Below are 6,000 nucleotides of genomic sequence, written 5' to 3'. Positions count from 1 at the left end.
AGCTAAGTTCGATCTAACGGTTGAAAGATATTAGATTTAGTCTAATCAGGTTTTCATCTAACGGTGAATATTGAATGCTTTGTTACCAAGGTAGCATTGATTGCAAACCATGATTTGAAGACTATATAAGAGAGAACTCTAGCAACTAGGAAACCTAATCCCCACACCTCCTGTGTGATACAAGTTGCGACTAGAGTCAATTCTCTTTTAACCTTAGGTTTTTCCAAAACCTTGTAGGTTAACTACTTGAAGACTTCATTGGGATTGTGAATCCATACCCAACTATTTTCTCTGTAGTTGCGTGTTTTGATCTTGTTGTTTTCTATATCATATTAAGTGTTATCTTCTCTAAGTTTTGCTCGAGATTTAATCTCTGATAGGCAAGATAAAAAAACATCTTCGTCTTATCGTTTGTGATTCCACAATATCTTGTTTCGCTGACATACGATTAAGATTATTCTGAGGTGATTGATATTACTAGTCTATTCTTCGGGAATATAAGTCCGGTGTATCAATTGGTTCCTGTTCACCTTGATTTATCAAAAGACGGAACAAAACTCATAGGTATATCTGTGGGAGACAAATTATTCAATAGACTTTTCTGTGTGAGACAAATTGGTTTATCAAGTCTTTGACTTTGGGTTGTAGCAACTCTTAGTTGTGGGTGAGATCAGCCAAGGGAATCAAGTGCACAGAGTCCTGCTGGGATTCAGAGGTGTAAGGAATGCCACTGTACCTTGATCGGTGTGAGATTGGTTAGGGCTCAACTACATTCTAGTCCGAAGTTGAGTTGGTGTAGGCTAGTGTTTGTAGAGGCTTAATACAGTGTGGTGTTCAAATCTGGACTAGGTCCCGGGGTTTTTCTGCATTTTCGGTTTCCTCGTTAACAAAATTTCTGGTTTCTGTGTTATTTATTTTCCGCATTTAATTGTTTATATAATTAAAATATCACAGGTTGTGTGTAAGTTCAATCAATTGTGAATCCAACCTTTGGTTGTTAATTAAATTGATTGACACTTGGATATTGGTTTTTGATACCGTCCAAGTTATTTGTTATATTAAATCGGGCTCGCAAATTCCTAATTGTTTGATTGCAGATTGAATTGAGAAATAGAGATATAACTCTTGGATATACTTTTCTCAAGATTGAGTCTGACTGTCTAGTTGATTCTCTTGAAAGTATATTGGAGTTAGTCCATACAGATTGCTAGCGAAATATTGGGTGTGGTTATTAGACCCCCGCCTTTTCAATTGGTATCAGAGCAGGCAAACACGTTTAAGACCTCATAAGTCTGTGTTTGTGGGAATTTGATTTCTATGGATAGTTGTTTATCTCAAACTCGCGCACATAGAAATGATTTCCAAAAGTTTTGATTATGATAAATGTCTGGGGATTACCTACAAGGATAACTCCCTTGTTGATTCTTCCAAATCCCGAGGTAATAATTTTTTGCTATCAGATTCTGATAACATTGCCTTTGATGTAACATTAAATACTATGTCTGAAGCTGAAATAGAACTCACCAGAACTCTAAGAAAATCTGCTGAGATTATTGATTCTCAATGAGCTAAGATAAAACCTCTTTAAGAAAAACATGATCACCTCATTGATGAGCTTGAGAAGACTCTTGGTCGAGAACGCGCACTCTATAGCATCATTGAGTCCTTCTCTAACAATATCGAAAAAAATTTCAAGAAACTACTCTATAGCGTGAAAATATTAGTGATCTTGAGGATATTGTTAAAGAAGATTCAATTAGAGAAAAAAGTTTGATCGAGACTCACTCATCAGATCTAAACAGCCTTCGTGTTGAGAAAGAGAAATTGGATGCATCTCTTCTTTTAGCCCAGGAACAGTGCAAATCCTTGGAAAAGGAAAACTTTGTTTTAATGAGAAAATCTTCTGTGCCAATCACTAATTCTCAAGTGGAATTATCGTTCATGAAGAAAAGTACTCCAAAAGAAGTTCCTGCTAAGAAATGTCTACATTACTTGCAGTCTTCTAATATGGCTTGAACTTAAGAAGGGTTCCTTCCGATGTTTCTCTTTCACGAACCTGTTCCTTATGTAGGAAAATAAATCACCATGTTCTACATTGTTTTGATAATAAAGAAACGGATTTCTGATCTTCAAAATCTACTTCTTTTTACAGTCGACAGAGCAAATTGTCTGACGACATCTACAATGGATTTTATTCCTGCAGAAAACAAGAACTCTCATAAGAAGGATTTCAATGGTCACTCATCTCGAAATCTCTTCTGGAATCGTGTTCCTTCTCATGGTGCAAATTCTTACACCACAAATATAACACATTCCCAGTAGTTATGAGAATAAAACTGGTAAGTCTAAGTCTAAGAGGTGAAGATCTCACAGTTCTGATTATCTGGAACCAATCTCTAGAGAACCTACACTTAATCCTCAGAAAAATCTCTCTGATGGATTTGTTAAAAGGGTTATGACTATTTCCTCTGGAAAAAGAAATAACCGAAGGAAGGCAATGAATACAAGGATCAAACTTTCATATGGTATTTACCATTCATCTCTCAATTTTCATGGTGGTATTACATCTCACTCTGCCACCTAACTCTAGGTAACTTCATCCTTGTATCTAACTTGAGAGTTGCAAGGATGATTTTTGAGAGTTGCTCAAGTCTACTATAGGTTACCATTTGTCTTGTGTTTGCTTTAGCTGTTTTCATCTCTTGTGAAGGTTGAGTCATTTCTTGACTACTTGTAACTGGTGTATATCCTCCTTATGATCTGATTAAAACTTTTAATTATTGAGCCATGAGGGTAAGAGATATCTGAAAACAAAGAGTATGTCCTTAGATCTTTTCTGATCCACTAGTCTGTCACAACTAGTCCATGAACGTCCGTGTCTTTCTTGGGAGTTTTTAGGGTTTCTTTAACAAGGGTGTCCTTCTCTTGTTCGTAAACATATATATATTTTATATTTTTTTGCCTTCCCTAATAAAAAAAAATGGAGAACTCCTCAAGACCTCAAGAAGTGGTGAATCTTGAGATGGAAGAAGACATTAAAGGATGCGATTCGGTTCAAGAACTTGTCTTGAAAAAGATGATTGAAAGGAAATAGTACAACTCCTGAATTGGAGAATCTGTCAATGCTTTAATTCTTTTTCAGAATGACTCTAGGGTCGAATTTGCAAATCTCCAACTGCAAATAAATCAGCTTATTGATGGTCAGACCAAAATCCTTGATAATCAAAATACCTTGATCAGTAATCAGAAGAAACTCATCATGGATTGTGTCAAAGCTAGGCATCTTGCCCGCATTGTTGATCGGAAAGTTAATGTTCTAACTCATGAACGTGGAGCCTCTACGGTCAAAAGAATCAAGGATATCAGTGATACCTTTTATGATGAACCCTTAAAGATATGATGTTATCAAAGAAACTTGATTTTTATTTTGTCTAGGAAACTTCTTATGAGAATTTATTCTTGTGTTTTAAGAAGGATAAATGGGGTTTGGAATAACAATTATTGTGAGTACACATAGTTATTGCCAACGTTTTTCATCTTGCAATGTTTTTAGATTTATTTATTTAAATTCTAAAGTTTATTTGGAAGATAATTTTGCAGTATTAATCCTTATTGGTTTCATATATTGCAAAAATTTGTTATGGGATATGTGTGTTTACGTCCGTGAACTATGATTGTCCCATATATGTCAAAAGTTAAGCTTATTATGTCATTATGCAAATATTGATGGAAGATAGGATGAACTTTTGATCGCAAAGATTAAGTATATTATATGTCTTTATGCAAATATTGATGAAAAATAGAAGGAATCTTTGTATATTCAGCAGTATTGGTCTTTCCCTGATCCGCTTCTATGTGAAAGTACTGTGTGGATCCGTAAGTTCACTTATGTTGAGCATTTCCGATTAAATTAATCATGGGTTCTCTTGTGGTTAATTTAATTGAGATTTCTGGATACAAATTCATGTTTCATGTAATTTTTTAATGTCCAAAGAAATCCTTCTTTTCTTGTAAAAGTAAGGTTGCTCTTGTTGTTCTTTCGGGAATGACATTTTATGGGGGAGAGTTCTTAATTGAACTTGTGATTAATTGCCAAATCTTTGTGGGGAGTGCGGCTGTGGAATATTGTAGGAGTTTTCTTGTATCTTTATTAACTCCTTGATGATTGCATTTAGTTTCGACTACATGATTGCATCTAAACAAAGTTGACATGTTCTATTTTTAGTCATGAAGTATCTCTATGAAAATTTCATTATGATCCCACTAGTTTTCGTATTTTTGCCAATTTATATTGTCAAAAAGAGGGAGAATTAATGTGTAGTTCACACTGCAAATACATATGGTTTACGGATCATTATGTAAGGGGTGGTGGGTGGGTGGGGTGGGGTGGGGGTCGGGGGGTGGGGGTTCATGTGAGATGAAGTATTGACTAAGGGGGAGTGATACATATCATCATAGTATTGTTGTCAAAGTTGTAATACAATTGGACTTTGATGTTGTGTAATAATACTATGACACTGTATAACAATACGAAAACATCTTGTTTTTATATATTGTTATATCTACGTATCTTCAACAACTATGATGCTGAGTTGAACACGTTCAGAATCACTGGAGTACTTGGAAGTGACGAAGATTTCGAGTAATGTTGAAGAACCAAGGAAATCAAGAATTTGGATGAGAAGCTACAAAGTTTACTTATTTTGTAATCCATATGTATTGATAGTTTTGTCATTAAAATTGACAAAGGGGGAGATTGTTAGAGCACTGCTCGGTCGAACTCGCAAGCGTTGCTATCGCAAGCTTGTTTGTCAAGTTTAGTTGCCAAAACTATTAGTCTTGATTACTAGTCTACTTATAGATAAGTCTCGGATTAGGATAGTAAGTATAGTTGAGCATTGGACTTCACGGCGTTCATCGATTGAGGACGAAGAAATACTAAGGGGAGCTTGTGGAACTTCATCAACAAAAGGTATGTGGAGACTTGAACTCATCTATCACTCAAAAGTCTATCTACTCTATTTCCTATTCGAGACGAAAGTCGTATAGCTATATAGACCTCGATTATAAACATTTGATATTTCGAGCTGAGTTTAACTCGCTTACATATTTCTCGAAATATGTGTTGGTAAGCTTTCGATTTAACCAAGTTGATCGTATATTCTTGATGAAAGTCAAAATATGATCATGTAAAAATCGCCTTGTAACATCTTACATGATTTGTGTGAGACAGTCATTTGATGTAGACTCGGAATGTTTCGTATTGACCATTCGATCACTTGAAAATTTCTTTAAAGCTAATAGTTTGTGTGAGACAGCTATTTTCTTCTTCCAAGAATGTTTCAATGATTGAAATGAGAGTTTAGAACAATTAACCATGATTGGATATAGCACAATATGCGTACTTATATGCTACCTGTTGTAAGTAATTCCAAGTCCGGGAACCATAGTATGCATACGCATATGCGCACTGGTTGGTTAATGAAAGTTCGGGAACTTTGTATGCATACCGGTATGCATACCGGAGAGAGTTTCAAGTTCCGGAAATTCAACTGAGTTTGGAAGGTATGCATACCCGTTCGCATACTGGCGAACCAAAACTTAGTCCGGCCCCTTAGGTATGCGTACCCGTTTGCATACTTGAGCAGGTAATGTTCTAAAATCGGTTTGTTCATGAACTAATACATTTATATAATAAGGAATGCAATCTTTTGCAAACCGTGATTATAATGTTCATGAATTGATTCGAGTGAATCAAAATCAATTTTGCTTATATTCTGTCTTGTATACTTCTATGAGGATATAAACAATTGAACCACTCTAGAACTAGTTTCATTTGAGTCATTTGAACTAGTTATGGTTAAGATGAATCTGGTTGATATGAAAGTGTTCATATGGCTAACTTTGGTTAACTATTGTTGATCCAACAAGGTGCACAAGTTTAGGTACAGTTACTCATATATAAATGAAGTCACTTTTCATTTGTGTGTAACAAGCTAA

Source organism: Papaver somniferum, chromosome 1 (assembly GCF_003573695.1).
Source record: "Papaver somniferum cultivar HN1 chromosome 1, ASM357369v1, whole genome shotgun sequence".
Taxonomy (NCBI): domain Eukaryota; kingdom Viridiplantae; phylum Streptophyta; class Magnoliopsida; order Ranunculales; family Papaveraceae; genus Papaver; species Papaver somniferum.
This window is presented reverse-complemented; position numbering follows the sequence as displayed.